The sequence below is a fragment of the Ochotona curzoniae genome, unplaced genomic scaffold (assembly GCF_017591425.1).
Source record: "Ochotona curzoniae isolate NIBS_2020 unplaced genomic scaffold, NIBS_Ocur_1.0 contig_430, whole genome shotgun sequence".
NCBI classification, from domain to species: Eukaryota; Metazoa; Chordata; class Mammalia; order Lagomorpha; family Ochotonidae; genus Ochotona; species Ochotona curzoniae.
Window position 1 is genome coordinate 22,005,266 of NW_024466219.1, and position 17,644 is coordinate 22,022,909.

The window sequence follows — 17,644 nt, forward strand, 5'->3', positions numbered from 1 at the left end:
AATTTCATGATTTTTCCCTAATGATTCTCATCCTTTTTGTTGACCCATTTTCTCTTTCTGGCACGTCAGTGATTTAAAAATGGGTATTCCTAAATTTAGTCTCTAATTTAAACAAAAATCTTTATTTTCTGTTTAAACAAAAATCTTTATTTGCTCTACTTTACGGGAACTATTTTTTCTCCCTCATTTCTAAAATCATACTTTTAATTGTAATGACTATACTATAGTCTCTGGGAGTTCTTTCTTGATTTTTACATTTCCAAAGCTGGTTTTTTCCTAGTAGCTATCTTCTCTACACATGTTTTCCATTTCCTCCAGAATTCTTTCTCTGTTCTTTTGCCTCTGTTTTTTAGAGACTCCCCTGAGTGTGTGACAATGGAGAAATAAGGAGCTGACTGGAAGCTGTGAGGGGGTGACACTTCATGAGTCAACGGATTTCAGTATGCTAGTATCTTCAAATCCAGAGATCCTCTGGTTCATCTCTCCAGAAAATAATGCTCTTCTCTTTCTATCAAGATGTAAAGCAACAGAGAACGAAAGTAACTGCCACCAGGTTTCATGGTCAGGTCTTGTCTACTGTCTTCCTGGCTTTCAACATGTTATTAGTGTTGTCTTCTCTTCTTTCTGAAATCCCTGGGGCTTGATGCCTTACATGATACTTTTAAGTTCGTTTTAACATTTGCTTTAGAGGGAAGCTGTGATTATCACACAGTTCACTAACAGTAGTTGGAAACTTCTAAATTAAACTGTGAGGTAACTGTAATTTCTTTATTGGAATCACCCATACACTGGTACTTGACATGAGCTGCTACCATAAAAAAGTCATGCAAACATTAGTGACAGAAAAATGTTCACCAAAAAAATGGTGATTATTTAGTTATTATTCCATATCTGTCCTAGTAAGAGGAGTCAAAACTAAGAAGACATTCTCCATAGATACCACTGTTTATGTAACCAAAAAAATAAACATTTGTCACCTCTGTCTCCTGAGTTTTAGATTCTCCTCTTCCACAAATGGATATTGTTGGGTTTCTATCACTGTGAAACAAAGGAAGACTCTGTAAGAGCAATGCATTAGGAAGCTGAGTTCCAACAGTCAATGCAGGTGATGTGTCTATTGGGCCTTGATCATCTGGTCGTCAAGTCCAAGGAAGACCAGATGCCCGCCTCCTCCCCAGCCATTGCTACTCCCATCCTGCCAAGCAGCCATGGGCTTCAGAGGGCACCAACATCTTCAAAGATGTAAGTAAGTCCAGGGAATCCCTTTGATTTTGTCACAGGGATCAGGTAACTAAAGCCTTCTGACTATTAACACATGGCATTCTGCTGGCCACAAAAATTGGCACTGAGTTCACGTCACTTGCCTGATAATTAAAGAAGGACATTCCTTCTCCCAGAGCATTTTCAAGAAAGCAAGCAGCCTGAGCAAACAACTCTTGGCAGCCTTTCCAGCCTGCAAAATAGCCAGCGCAAAGTTGAAGACAGCAAATCTGAATGGCAAAGCTGAGGCAGGAAGAAAATAAACGAACAAAACCAACTAGATTCTTGATCAAAAACAATTGAAGACTGATCAGCCTCTACCTTCTAATATGCAAGTTAGTAAATTCCAAGTTTTAAAAAGTGGGGTTAAATCAGGTATTCTTCACTATCATACTTCATCACATGCATGTCCTCTCTAGATTGTCCATCTCCTCCATATAGGCCATTATGAGGAGAAAGACTTCTGAGCTTACCCTGTGGTTTGCTCAGTTACCTGTGATCAGGGTATCAGAGTGGTTCTGACATGGAAATTCAGTCGTTACCGATTAAAGAAATCCACTAGAGACAACTATTTGCAGTTGAGTCAAATCCTTATCTTCACCAGTTGCTTTTATTAGATCAAACAACAAATAGTTTTATATAGCTTTGCCTAGTGACAGCACCTCCTCCTCTGAGAGTCCTTGATCAATAGGGTTCTGCCTGGACAAAAATCACCAAGATGAGAACAATCAGGCCCTCAGTGTCAGAGGCAATAATGATCATATTCCAACTACACATTTGGTTTTAATCCACAAAATAAACATGGATGAAAATTATCTCCCCACCCACCCACCATGGAATCATTTGAATGTACTTTTAACTTTCACTGTCCTGAAGGTTAACATAACAGGGATTAAATAATCCAAGGATAGAACAGAACAAAATATAGCTGTTCTGATATCTGAATAATAATGTAGACATTTATAGAAAATCAAACCAGATAATTGAAGAAAATTAATCTGCTTTGCAAATTGAATGATTTGATTGACTATCTTTAGTAATTTAGATAATTGTCAATTTTTCCTTTTGTGGAGTGTAACAATTTTCTAAACACAATGAGAAACATAACAAATCTCAACCCTTGAAACAGAATAATTTGGAAGGCACGTCCTTCACAGTTCTCTCTACTCTGCACTCGCTGCCTTAGCCCCAAATATCATCACAGTGCTAATTAGGGTGAGTTGTGGAGGTTTAGGGGGTAGGAGTTGGTATGGTTTTGAAAGAGAGTGGGAAGGTAAGGAGGGGAGAAGTAAGAGAAAGAGCTGTGGCAGGGAATAGAGAAGAAAAGAGAAGGCCAGGGTGAAGAGGAAAGAGAGGAGGAGGAGGAGAACTACTACCCACTGGTTTACTCTCTTAACAAACTCGTAATGGCTGGCAATGGGCTGGCTGAAGCTGAAAGCCATCTAGGCTTTGCATGTGGGCATCAGGAACCCAGTTACCCGAGTCGTCATCTGTTGTCTTCCCTGCCTTCCAGCAGGAAAGCAAAAGGCTGAACTCAGGAGCCAGAGGAAGGCACCTGCCCACTCACTCTAAAGGGGTCACAGATGTCCACCCAGCATCTCAACTGAACCATCAAATGCCCTCCCCATGACTAAGTGTAGATCTGTAGCCCTAACCTCCCTCTGGTCTCAAGACCAACATGTAAACCACCTTTATGACATTTCTGTCCAGGTGTCTGACAGCACAAACTTACTTGGCATGTCAAAACTGATTCTTTGATCTCCCCCTCAAAATCTACCTCGTCTCTCCATCCTGGGGGCTGACAGCATCATCTGTCCAGTTGCTCGGGACAGAAGCATAAGTCACCCTGTTTCTTTCAAACACCACTGCTAACGTATCAGTAAATCTTTCTTATTGATTCTCTCGTCAAACATACACAGATCAGATGACATAGCTACCCCACCAGCTCCACTAGCCTTGCTGAATCACGGTCATCTCTTGTTTGGATTGCTGCTGTAACCTCCTACTACAAGAATCTTCTCACACCTTTGATACTGCACAAGGGTAACGCTCTGAAATACTAAGTCAGATCACATGACTTCTCTCCTCAAATTCACCAAATGCTGCCCTATTTTTTCAGCATCAATCCCAACACTTTCAGGATGATCTCGCTGTGCTCCTGTTGTGTATCACTCTGGCTACCACACCCTTCCGCTCCTTCCCTCATGCTCACTCAGCTCCAGCCTCACTCTGAGCATGTGCCCTCCCCAGAGGGTCTTTTTCACTATTTACTTCCATTCTCCTTCCAGTGCTGTAAGGTCATATTTGAAGGCTGCCTACCCAAAGACTCCTGTTTAAAATTGCAAACCCTTCTCTCTTCAGCCACCTGTCTCAATTTTCCCACAGTGCTAACTCTGCTTTTCATTGGCAATGAGCGACATCTAACATTTGCAACAGTTGACTAAGCTACCACATATATGGTCTCTCTCCCATCTGAATGTAAAGGCCATGAACTCAGGATCTTGCTTTGGGCATAGATGTAACTAACCCCAGTACGTAAAATCAATCCCTGGAACAAAAGGAATAACTGATCCATTCTTGGTGAGTAAATAATAAAGATAGACTTCAACATACGCCATATTTGGTGATGACAAAATTGGAATAATTCCAAAATTAAAATCAGATCTTTGAAATTTATTTTTCCACTCAGTACAGATTTACATGCAGAGGATCATCCTTCCCTGTCCTCTCCTCCCCTCCTTCCTCACTATATTCCCCCTTATTATTTGTCTCTAAATTATTACAATGACATAGTCATTCATTTCAATACTATAGGTCCAATGTTCTGATATTTAAATGCATGATGACTTTACAAATATAGGAAAAAGAAGAACATAAATCATAAAATATAAAAATACAAAAATAAATTATAAAAGTATAATTAGGGCCCGGTGCGGTGGCGCAAGTGGTTAAGGTCCTCGCCTTGCACGCCCGGGATCCCATATGGGCGCCGGTTCTAGCCCGGCAGCCCCGCTTCCCTTCCAGCTCCCTGCCTGTGGCCCGGGAAAGCAGTGGAGGATGGCCCAAAGCTTTGGGACCCTGCACCCGCGTGGGAGACCCAGAAGAGGCTCCTGGCTTCGGATTGGCATAGCATCAGCCATTGTACTCACTTAGGGAGTGAATCATCGGACGGAAGATCTTCCTCTCTGTCTCTCCTCTGTGTATATCCACCTTTCCAATAAAAAAATAATAAAAATAAATCTTTAAAAAAAATAAAAGTATAATTAAAAATGATCGTAGACATCCTAGCAATGTTTGCCCAGTAATGTTTGGAGCTTCGTTCTTTAGGTTTAGGACTCAGTCATGAACAGGGCATTATATTTAGTTGGATGGTTTTTCTCTTCTTCCTCTTTATTCTTCTTGCTTCTTCTTTATATATCACTGACCTTTTTTTTCAGTGTCTGAGTCAATTATTTCCTCATCATCAGTTTAAGGTTGAAGATTCTTAGTAAAACCTCTCCCTAAAAATTAGATTTGTGATGCATGCCTTAATAGCTAACAGACAGTGCAGGTCTATGCATCCAGCTGGGTTCAAGTCCAGCCCTATCAAGTGATGCCAAACTGTTCCACTAAGAGGGAGATGACCACACTACCCATCAGGACTGTAATGTAGGCTAAACAGGTACAACGCTTAGAATAGTACCTGACATGTGCCAACGTTTTAGAAAGTAAGAATACTACTTACAGTTTTGAAACAACCTTGTCATTTCTACTTACTGGCTGAGATGAGGTGTGAGAAACACAGGACAACTCTTCTATCTTCTCTGGGTAGCCATAACCATCAGTGGCCAGCAAGGGAACTATACGTGTCTTATTATTATTCATTAGAAATTCAGGAGTTGTTTTTGTTTGTTTGTTTGTTTGTTGCCCCTTTTGATAAGTATCATTTAGGAAAGGAAAGAGGACACCAGACCTTGTCCCGCAGTTCTCAACCAAGGCTGAGGTGGGTTGTCTTGACCCAACTCGCCTCCAGAGGGCAGCGGAGGTACTTCGGTCCTCCTGCTTTGCAGGAGTCACTCCGTTCCCCAAACCATTAACGAGACAGGGGTAGCTGGACTCAACAGTGTGCAATTATTTACTTGGGGAAGATGAAGCAAATAGCCATGTGTAATACCAGCATACATTATCTTTTGGGCAGTAAAGCTAATCTTACATTTAACTGTTTCTCAAGACTAAATATATCACACTAATGTGCTCACCTCAGCCAAACCAGGGCAACAGGAGGCTGGGGAGATCTGTTTCCAGCCATTTAATTCTTAGCGAGCAGCTGAGGATTGGGAGTGACTCGTGGTAGAACCGCTGCAGTGACAGCTCCCCATGTGCACAGAGCTCTTGTCTGCCTGTCCATCAGAGGCTGTTCTTTCAATCTTTCAAGCACATTACAGGGGTTTTCTACATAGAGCAACATAAAGCCACTTTATAGATGCTTCTTGCTACCAAAATCCAAATTTAGGGGCATACACTTATTGCAATGTTTAAGACGCTGCTTAGGAGGCCAGTGTCCCATGACAGAGTGCCTGGTTTAAGTTTCAGCTCCTCCTGCCCAGGTTCCTACTAAGGCACAGCCTGGGAAGCAGCAGTTGGCTGTTGGTGTACTTGGGCATCTGCCAGTCCCATAGTCCTGGCCCAGCCCCAGCTGTTGTGGGCATCCTTTGCTATCTGGCTCTCCATCTCTCTGCTTTCTGTCAAATAAAACATACAGAATAAACATTAAAAAAAAACCTCAAGTTTTCTGTAGCTTAGGCATTTCCAAGGACCAGGTAGAAGGATCTGCAGGGAAGGCTGCAGGTGTTAGCAATGCTAGGAGCGGGGTCTCCACACTCCAGACGGACCTTCCGGGGCACCCACACAAGCACAGAGAACAGAAGCAGGTAACTTGGGTTCAAACGCCAGCAACACAGCTAACGGCTGCCGGACCTTGAACAAACTGCTTCATCTCATTGTGTCTCAAGTACCTCCTCAGTAAAACTGTAAGCTTATTTCCTCCTTAGTGAAATTAGAGCAGTACCTCCTAAGGCTGTGAGGAGAACTTAAGAAGCAAGGACACTTCAGAAAAGTTTGTGAAAAACGGAATGAAAAGATTTTTGATGGAAAAAACTGAAGTACATACATAGCTTTGAAGTTTTTCCATAAGCATATTGAAGACTGTGTGTGTATGCACGATTTTAACTTTTTTTGCACTAAATTCTATTTTCCACAAGCATTCTGAACTCTCACAACAGTCACTTGTATGCAGCCAACCCAATGCAAGTGTTAGTTTTCATTACCTAGGACCTCAAAGTCATTTTCTGCAAACAACCAAGCTTTCCTCTACCTCATCATTCCCTCCTCTGCCATCCTGAGTCACTAAACACATTGGGGAGCAAAGTGCTTCCACAGCTTTAGCCTCACCTATTCAAAAGAGGGGCTCACCCCTTTCCCTAAGGCTTCTGGGAAGAAAACTGGACAACAGCTAAGCTTCTGAAGGTTTTCACTGGCTAGCCCTGCCTCTCTCCCTTGCATCTTATTAAGTTGTAAGGTTCCGCTTGTTTATCTGAGGCAGGTGGACAAACCCCCGTTTTTCTCCTGGTCCCTCTTGCACAGCCAGCCATTCTAACTCTGGAGGAAACCATACACAGCTTTCCCTCTTTCTACCAAGTGGAAAAAGATAGATAGGCCTTATGCATATTCCCATTATTATTTTTTGCTTCATAATTCTTTATTTGAAAGACAGGGAACTCATGTCTACTGATTCACTCCTCCAAATGACCACAAGGTCTGGGACTGGATTAGGCTGAAGCTGGGAGCCAGAAATTCAGTCCAGCTCTCCCATGTGGGTGGCAGGGACCCAACCTATAGGGTTACAGCAAGTTAAAACAGAAAGGATTAAGAAGATGATGCGTATACAAAAATCAGGTCATTATTTGAAACTGATGTTATATCAGCGTAAAAATAGGATCTGTATAAGCATAGCTGGTTAATGAAAGACTTGTGGAATCATGATTCAGAAACTTTTGCCCGACTGGTTGGATTCCAGCAGCTGGAGTGTGTCAGGAGCCATACGGCTTTCTTCAAGGTACACCAGTTGTTTCATTTTTAGTATGTTCTTTGAGCCTGCCTTAGGTTAGGGATAGAATCTATACAAACAAGGGGTTAATGATTTCATCCCCAACATACTTTCAGCACTTTTAAGAAACAATTTCAAAATTATTTATGCTACATGTAAAAGCTGCTAGGGCATTGATAGTACCACAACACCCTATAAACATCTGATGTTACCCAACATGGCGTATTATGAAGCACAGAGCTTTTGGAATCAAACTGTAGGGTTCCAGATCTTAGCTGTATCACATGTGCGCTCAGTGTCCTTTACATGGAAACAAATAACAACAGCTCGCTGTCACAAATGGTGTTAGTGCTTCTGCCACATTCACGTTGCTGTGCACCTGACACTTTTCTTTCACAGATCTCTCTCTCTTTCTCTCTCTCTCTCTCTCACACACACACACACACACACCTATTTCCCTACCACTGTTGGAGATCATCAATTGATTGTGCTGCAGAATGGAAGCCTTGGACCCGTTGCTAGCTCACATCCCAGAGTTGCCCTGTGAAATGAGGCTGCCTCCTCAAAGACTTCGGCCTGCGATAGACCCTTTCTTGACTGCCTCCCTTTCTTTGTTCTGCTTCTCCCAATCCAATAGCAGGCTACGCTGTGGCCACCTCAGCGACCCAATCCTTACACGGGAAGCTGTTTCTGAGGATCTGGGACTTAATGCTTCTTCCTGCATAGAGTTTGCAAATGATGGGTTATAATAACATAAGAGGTTTTCAAAAACTTCATGGCAAATTCATATTAGCAAAAAAAAAAAAAGTATAGATGACCAAAATTACGCTAACTTTAAATCCTATTTATGTAAACTCTCTGATGGAGTCACACATATCCAAAGCAGCTAAGCAGTGCCTGGCACCTTGTAAGTGCTGCTTATCAGCTTCTGACAGCATCAGAGGTGGCATGTACCGTGTCCTGGAGAACGGAAGGAGCTGCAGGGCGACTTCAGACAAACACAAAGCCGCAAACATGCAAACTCTTCAGACATGTTGAGGGAGCTGAATAATCCACATAATTGCTTCCATTCGCATCACTGGTTATACCCTTGGCCTTAATTACTGGGGATAAAATGCTCCTAGCTGAGCTGCAATTGAGAGAGGCTCCAACTGTGTGCTCCCATGAGACCCACCGCAGGCATGCGATTTAGCTAATAAGTATGGATACTACGAGGCCTGAAGGTTCTCCCTCCCACTCCCTTCTGCTTTTTTTTTTTTTTTTAATAGTGAAACTCTTTGGTTCGTCCTTTAGCCAGGTTTCATAGAGCAGTTTCAAGGTGGCTTGTTTGAAGGTAAGCAGCAGGAGTCTTAAGAACTTAATTTGAAGAAATTCAAAGAGCAAAGAATGCACTTTGTTCTTTCAGTTTCTTAAACCTATATTTCATATCCTTTCATAATAATTTGTCTTTTATGGATAAAATATACACAAGTCACTTAGGGGAAGAAAAGGCGTCTGGAATGACCTTGGGCGACCGAGTTCTTCTGTTTTAAAACAGCATGCGCGGAGGATATTATGAAGATGTCTAAATGGTGCCATTTCTGGCACATAGAATAGCTCAGAAAGAGAATTTACCATTTATTTTTCAGTTCAAAAATAAGGGCAAAGAAGCTTACTCATAGGATTTCTTTTTTAAGGTTTTCATTTATCAGCTTCTGGAGAAAAAAAAAAAACTGATATAGGCAAAATCCCAACATGATAAAACCAGAACTAAAGTAAGAGTGGCTGGGGGGAACCTCTAAGTGAATTATTATGATCCTGGGTCCTTAAAAAATGATTCTTCTCTGATTCTCTCATCTGACCCCACCACAGACTGGCTTTTGTCCACTTCACAGCACTTGGGCCATTAATGACCTCCTCCAGGCCGACTGAACCTGCTCTCTCCCATCCCTACTCACTTTCATCTATTCGTCGCCTTTGTGCAACTCAACCACGATCTTCCTCCTCCTCCATAAGCCTCTCTTCTCCTAATTTTGTCTGATCCTTTGGTATGTCTCTTCTTTTCAATCTTTATGATAGATTTTTAAAAATAAAAATGAAAACGGTAATTAGAGAAGATGGGGGAAAAGAACCCAATTCAAATGCTATTACTTTATGTTTCCCAGATTTTTCTTCTGTCTTCCTGTTTAGAGATTTTGAATAGGATTCTGTGTTCTTTTTTGAGAAGATGTTTAACATTCATTATTTTTCATGTTGCTCTATAGTTTTCATAATGCCTCTTGTAAATGCTTCTTAATATTTTCCTCTCTCTTTGATTTTTTTTTCCTCTACAGTCCTCTCTCTGTGTGGGAATTCATGGCGTTGCAGCTCCCCAAGAAATCCAACAGTGAGTCCAAATCTACACCCTACATCTTCCTCTAATGCTCATGTATCTCTTTTATTCCTGTGACATAAGTATCATTTAAACAAACATAAAACTCCAGGGTTCCACAAAAATAGGCAAACCAAAATACTACTTAGCTGGAAAGTCATTCTGGCAATTTATATCAAAGATTCATTCTTTTGAAATGCCCAAAACATGTAATTACTTTAAATAATTCCTAAGATTTGTTCAGAGTGCCTACAGGTGCTTAATTAATAGTTTTCAACAAAAATGGTATCTAGAGAATAGCATTATCCAAATTCTCTTCTAGATAAGACTAATGAATTGTTAAGTAGCTCTTTGGGCTTAAAAGGAGACAGTGACATGACAGAAAAAAAGATCTGGGTACCTTACACTGAACAAAATTCCTAATTACAATTCCTAATTCTAAGAATTCTCAGAGCCATTAAAGTATGAACCCCAAAACCCAGCATCAGGGGTAAACACTCAGGACACCTGCTTATTATAGGAATTTGTGTGGTGAGTCCCTAGGAAATTACACTGTCAGTAATATTTTCCAAAAGAAAAATGTTGCATTTACTAGAGATATTTAAACAGTTTAAAAGATTATTTGTTGTAGCATTATTTAGACCACTTGAAAACTTCAAATAATCCTTAAGTCCATAAAATGGAAATCAGGTAAAACACATTGCAGTGCAGTAACAACTCATGTAGCCCTTACAAATTCTGATATGGCTCGATACTCACTGACAGATGTCCCAGACATGTGGGGGAAAGCGGATCCTGTGTGAACTCGCAATAGAGAGAGAGCTAGAATATGTAGGTACGTGACATAAAGTATGGACATATTTAAAAGATGACACAAACACGTACCAACAAGTTAACAGTAATAATTATCTTTGGCTGGTGGAATTACATGGTAGTTACTTGATATTTCTCATTTTTTTTGCTTTTACAATAAATATACCTTATTTAGTGAGAAAAAAAAAGTGATTTCCATTTCTACCATATAAATACAATCAGCACTGAATGGAATTATACAGCCCTTGGGAGCCATTTGTATAAAAACTACAAATAATTAACCAAACTTTAAAAAAATAATTTGGATTAAGCACTATAGTCACACAATGATTTTCAGGCATTTGGTCTTACTATTCTCACTAAATCTCAAAAGCTGAATTGCTATTAAAGCATATACACTTTTATAAGATTATGCATTGCATGCGGTTGATATATATATATATATATTTATTTATTTATTATAATGTTTACAGACCATGAGCAGAATAGGAAAATGCCCCAGAGAGACAGCCTGAACTACATACTCAAGTGTCCAGAGAGAGAGCTGTCGAAAAAAGAAAGGTTCAGCAAACCCAAGAGTATGAGCAAGGGCTAACATTATTTCGTGGAGAAAGGTTAATGTTCTAGTTGGAATTGATTTAAATAACAAAATATTAAAACTAAAATGCCCTGGCTTCATCCTGGCCCCATTCAGGCCACTGCAGCCATTTGGTGAGTAAGGAAGCAGGTAGATTTCAGTCTCTCCTATGCCGGCACCACAGGCAAAGCTAAGCATGCTACACCACCGTGCTGGCCCCAAGAAATAAATCCTTAAATTGACCTCAAATCCTTTCCTCCCATATTTCCCAAACTTCAGTCACTCATGTTTCATCTTCACTATTTTTGTTATATTTACATAGCACTTTCATTCCTGTTTATTTCATGCCTCTCCACGCCTCCCTCCAAGGCAATAAATACGGAAAGCAGGAGTTAGCTGTACACATCTCATCATTCTGCCACCTAAAACGATCTCACAGATTTGATCCCACAAGTGTTCCTCTGGTCTCAACTTTCTCACTTCACGTAGGCCTAGTGCGTTGCACGGGATGCCCGTGACTTTGCTGAGAGGTTGATGCAGCAGCTGATGAATTTGAAAAACAACAGCAATGTATAAAAGATTGTCTGTGGTCTAATGGCCAGCTTAACTATTTATAATCCACACATATGACTTGGCTGTCCCTCCTGTTACCAATTGTACTATTTTTTTTGGCAAATCTTAGCCACTCTCTACTTGTTTAATTTATTCATCCCAATTTATGGAGCAGTAATTTGTGACGAGGGCCCCCTCTGGCTACAGCAGTGGGCACAACACACACACACACACATCCTTGGCCACAAGTGGGTTACATTCTAGTACATTTATTTTTATAGCTTTCTGAGAACATCCATGTTTTCTCCTCCAGAGCCTACATACTGGAGCCTGAGGCCTGTCTCTGACTTACGTCTGGCTCCTCCACAGTACCCAAGAGAGTACTTTATACTGTGAAAGCAACACATGACAAATCCAGGGATGGACAAGCTCTCCAGTGGTTTCATCCTTTGATTCAGAAAGCTACATTCTCTTATTTCCCTCAATCTAATTTTTTTTCAATTTTCCTTTTTCAGACTTTCGATTTGCAGAAGTCTGAAATAAAAAATATGGATGTGGCTCATAATAATATAAAATTAGCAATGGTTGCAAGAAAAAAAACTGGAAAGTTTCATCTACTGCAAATCTGAGTGCATTTCAAAAACATAAGCAAGTGAAATAAATTCCTGAATTCTTTAAATTTCATAAAAAGTAGCCTTTACAACACATTCAGACAAAATATTTGACCTCTGTGTTCTTTGCAAAACAGCTCTAACAATTACTTAGGACTCAGGTTAGCTGCATTTAAATATAATGTTGTATAAATTTGTTACTAAGTGAATAGGAAATCCTCTTTTTCTGGTTTAAGGAAATACGTTGTTGCATTTATAGTTACCTTAAATTGTAATGATTTCCCAGCATTACTTATTTTTTTAAGAATTATTGATTTTTATTGGAAAAGCAGATCAGATTTACAGAGAGGAGAGACAAAGATCTTTTATCCAATAGCTCACTCCCCAAATGGCTGCAACAGCTGGAGCTGTGCTGATCTGAAGCCAGGAGCTTCCCTGGGTTTCTTGCAAGGTATAGAACCCCAAGGCTTTGGACCATCCCCTCTTTGCTTTCCCAGGCTACAAGCCGGGAGCTGGATGGAAAATGGAGCAGCCAGGACATGAACCATATGGGCTTGCAAGGTGAGGATTTAAGTCATTAAGCCATCACACTGGACCCTAATGTTACTATCTTTAACTCCTGTCAGGAAAGAGAATTCAGCCAATGATTTGTTTAAAGTGCTGCACTAATTCCTATTTAAGATGATGACTTTTCACCAAATTTAGCATGTGCATGAACTGATGCTATTTGACATTCTTCTTCAACTCAGAGCTACGAATGTTTTTTCTTCTTTATTTTTCTCCCCTTCGTATTGGAGAATGGCACTGTAGGCTTGAAGGCCTGAACTATCACACCACACCTCTTTTCTTTGATACTCTGTGCATAAAACTAAGTGGCATTTCGCAGGATGCAAAGCCATGAAACTCCGGCACCTGGATGCTTTTCAAGGTCATGAAATAAGTCAGGTTCTGTTCCCAGCCCCTCCCTTCCAGCCACTAGATGACACTGCCGCCCCAAAAATAAAAATCAGAACATTGTTAATAGTTCTTAACAAAAGGGACATCTGCAAGACTTGGGAATGGTGTTATTTGGATGCCTGCTTTTGCGTTGGACAGGAACAAAAGCAATGAGACTTTCCAGAGATAAAATGTTAAAAGTTCCGATGACTAGATCAGGAAGAAACCTGTCAGTGATGGGGCCTCGGCCTTCCTGTTGCCTTTGTGTTCAGTGGTTTGTAGGTATCAGAGCTACTGCACTGTTCAATTCAGGGGTAAAAAATTAAACCTAGTTTATTTTTCCCCTCCTTTTCTCTCAAAAACAAGAAAATGGGGGCTAGTAGTCTAAGAATTCATCGAGTTGACCCTCACGCAGATATGTGCTCTGTCCCCCTTCCTTTACCGCGCTCTCACCTGCTGTCTTCCAGGATCTGTCTGCGGCAGACATGCTGCAATGCAGCCCAAGTAGGCGCTGCAGTTCCTTGCTGTGCATTATGCATTCTGAGGTTTAGCTTTCGCAGTACATCAGTTGGTAAACAAAGATGCATTTCTGCTCGGGTCCACACCTGGGTTTGCCAGTGAACCCACGCAGCACTCCTGGGTGCCTTAGCAACCGAGATTCAGACACCCCCAGAGAATACAGACAATTCCCCCAGCAGCAGCAGAACAATATGCCCCCTCGAAAGCAGTGACATACAAGGTCAATTGTTTTTAATGACCCCAGACTGGAGTCTGATTGGTAAAGCTACTGATCCTTTAAGCTCTCCATGAATTCACCACCTGGAATGACTGGTTCACTGTTCAAGTACAGTATATTATTGCAGTGTAGAAGCTGGGTCCCAAATCACCAAAGTGACATTTTCTTAAAAATCAAAGTGGACTACCCCAGTACTACACTCAGGAAATATTTTAGAATAAACTACAATCGTACACTCCAAGCTACACAAGACAATGAAGTAAACCACAACACTCAGCATTTGTCTGAGGATGACACACCCACCGAACAGGGAAAACCTGCCTCAGGGAGCGGAGACTGCTGCTGAAGAAGTACTTGGAGAAGGTGCCGAGAATGAGCAGAACTCAAAGTGAGATCGGCAGATGATTTTACAGCCAGGAAAGAGCTTAACCTTCACGAGCTAGACGGTGAATGACAACTGGGAGTTCTTCAGGGAACCTGTCACTACTGGACAGTGTTCGACAGCAATCAATAAAGCGAACGGAAAGGGAGAGACCAGAAAGCTGAAGCTCATCTAGGAACTCAGCAGAGTTCCCACTTTCCTCCGGTGCTCATCCCAGCTGGCACTACTGGGGGGTGCCCGCATTCTGGCTGCTCTAACAGAACGCCACGACTGTCCCTCGCAGCTGTGGCAGCACCAGCAGAGGCAGTCTGGTGAGGGCCCCATTGCTCATACACAACCCCACCACGTCCTTCCACGCCGGGAGGGGAAGGCCAGCTCCCGCAGGCCTTTCTTACCAGGACACTCATCCCATTCATTTGAGCTCCATCCTTCCAGCTAAAGACTTCCCAAAGGACCAGGTACCATGGCTCCACAGGCTAAATTCTCCACTTCCAACCCAACAGATGGGCACCAATTCATGTCCCAACTGCTCCAATTCCCAACCAGCTTGCCTGTGACCTGCACCCACGTGGGAGACCCAGAACAAGTTCCTGGCTCCTGGCTTCAGATCTGCTTAGCTATGGCCACTGGAGCCATTTGTAGAATCAATCAGTGGATGGAAGCTCTTTCTCTCTGTCTCTCCCTCTTTCCATATATCTGCATTTTCAATAAAAATAAAAAAAATTTTTTAAAGGCTTCCCACAGACCCCACCATTTTTTAATTTTTCTTTTAAATATTTATTTATTTTTATTGGAAAGGCAGATATACAGAGAGGATGAGAGACAGAGAAGAAGATCTTCATCTGATGGTTCACTTCCAAAGCAGCCACAATGGCTGGAGCTGAGCCAGTCTGAAGCCAGGAGCCAGGAGCTCTCCTAAGTCTCCCACAGGGGTGTAGGATCCCAAGACATTGGGCTATCCTCAACTGCTTTCTCAGGCCACAAGCAGGGAGCTGGGTGGAAAGCAGGGCCACCGGAATAAGAACTGGCACCCATATGCGATCCTGGCACGTGCAAGGCAACAACTTTAACCACTACGCTATTGCACCAGGCCCAGACCCCACCTTTTAAAACATCACCTGGGAGATTAGGATTCCGACAAGGAATCTGAGGGAATGGAAAGTGGCACAACTGTTCCTATGATAGCCGAGGGCTCACTTTTCCACTCTCCGGCCACTGTGGGGTGCGTGAGGATCCCCTCACCTGCAGCCTGGAGACTCGTGGCATCCACTGCCACTACAGAGGGAACCAGGACAGGGGTTCTGAGACCCATCAGGACTAGGGGGGCGGTTAGTTATGTTACCCCAACTGCCTGGGGATTCCAGTGCTCCCTTGCTCAAAGCCTGGAGGTTCTTTCCCTGGCACAGGGACTCTTAGCTCCTACATCACTTCCAATTTGTTGCAGTTGGAGCCTGTGTCCCCTGGAACCTTCGGATTTTGCAATCCCCAAACCTTAGGCTTTAGAAACCCGTCTTTTCACTCCTATTCTGCAATATCATGCCACTCGGTGAATGGGAGGCAATGTGGAGGGCTGAAAGGAAGCGCAGAGTTGGAGGCACAGCCCTAGACTGCTTCCTCCTCACACTCCTGCAGCCCTGCTGATGACAGACAGGCCACCTCAATGACCAGACACCTAAGAATGGAAAAGAAAGCAGACTGAACAGGAACCGAGGTGAAACAGGAAAACAAGACCTTGTTTGTGGAACAGACCCAGGGCCCAGGATGAGGAGCAAGTAAACAGGGAGGATTGAGTGGAGGCGATCGCTGGGGGTCCTTGTTCTCCAGGGCTGCCGTGTCCCCGTCCTCTCCCCACTCCCGCTCCAGCCACAAGCCCTGCCAGGAAAAGTTCTCACACCCATAAGCACCCTCTTCACTGCTGGCCGTGACCCTGGTCCATGCCAGCAATCCCCCTGGCTCGCGCTCTTGCTCCTTCTCCTCAGCCTCTTCTAATTTACTCTATTCAGTCACAGAAACGACACTTCTACAGCAAGAGTCTGACCATGTCAGTCCACATTCTCCTCTCAGGGCCTACTAAGAGCCAGGTAACTCCATGCTCTTGGCCTCCACCACGGGGTTCACTCCTGTTCTATGACCTATGGGTGCTGCTTCTAATCCCAGCAGCCCTGCTTCCCATCTACCTCCCTGCTTGTGGCCTGATAAAAGCAGTCAAGGACAGTCCAAAGCCTTGGGACCTTGCGCCCACATGGGAGACCCGGAGGAGGCTCCTGCCACCTGGTTTCAGATCAGCATAGTCCCGGCTGTTGTGGCCTCTTGTGGGGTCGGGCGTGAATCAACAGATGGAAGATCTTCCTGTCTTTCCTCCTCTCTGTATATCTGACTTTCCAATAAAAATAAAATAAATCTCTTAAAAAAAGAGAGATAATCCATTTTGTTGCAAAAAAAAAAAAATCGGGGGCCAGGATTGAGGTGGTATGGTGGCTTAAGCCACCACCAGTGATGCCAGCTTCCCATATGGGCACCAGCTCAAGTCCCAGCTTTTCCAGTTCCAGCTTCCCATATGGGCACCAGCTCAAGTCCCAGCTTTTCCAGTTCCAGTCTAGCTCCCTGATAAAGCCTAAGATGAAGCAAGAGGTCGGGCCCTACATCCACATGGAGACACAGATCAAAGTCCCCGCGGCTGGCTTCGGCCTGGCTCAGCCTGGCCTCTGTGCTCATTCAGGAGTGAACCAGCAGAGGGACAACTTCTCCGTGCGTCTTTGCTTCTCTGTAACTCTGCCTTTCAACAAATAAAAACAAATCTCAAAATAATTAATTTTGAAAACCATGTGTACATTATTGTTTAAAAAGTATATGGGGAATGTATGTCACGAAAAAAAATTATAGATTCCAAAAAAAAATTTTTGCATAAACATCCTTCTTAAAAATTGTTTATTTACCTAAGAGAATAATGGTTCCCTTCACAAATGTCTACAACGGCTAAGACTGAGCTGGGCCAAAGCCAGAAGCCAGGAACTCAGTCCAGGCTGTCCAGGCAGGTGGCAGGAACCCCACGCACATGAGCCCTCTCTACCACCTCCCAGAACACCCCATGCACATGAGCCCTCTCTACCGCCTCCCGGAACTGGCGTTGGCAGGAGGTTGGGGTCCAGTATCGAACCCAGAACTCCAATGTGAGATGCAGGCATCTTTGACCACCAGACTAGGTGCCTGCTTCTAAATCCGTCTTGTAATTCCATTTCCCATGAGCTTCTTAATGTATCACTGTAAATGGAATTCTCCCCTATCCTGCACCTGGAGTGCCGGAAATCCATTTTAGGAGCCTGTTTCCCTCAATCAATCTTT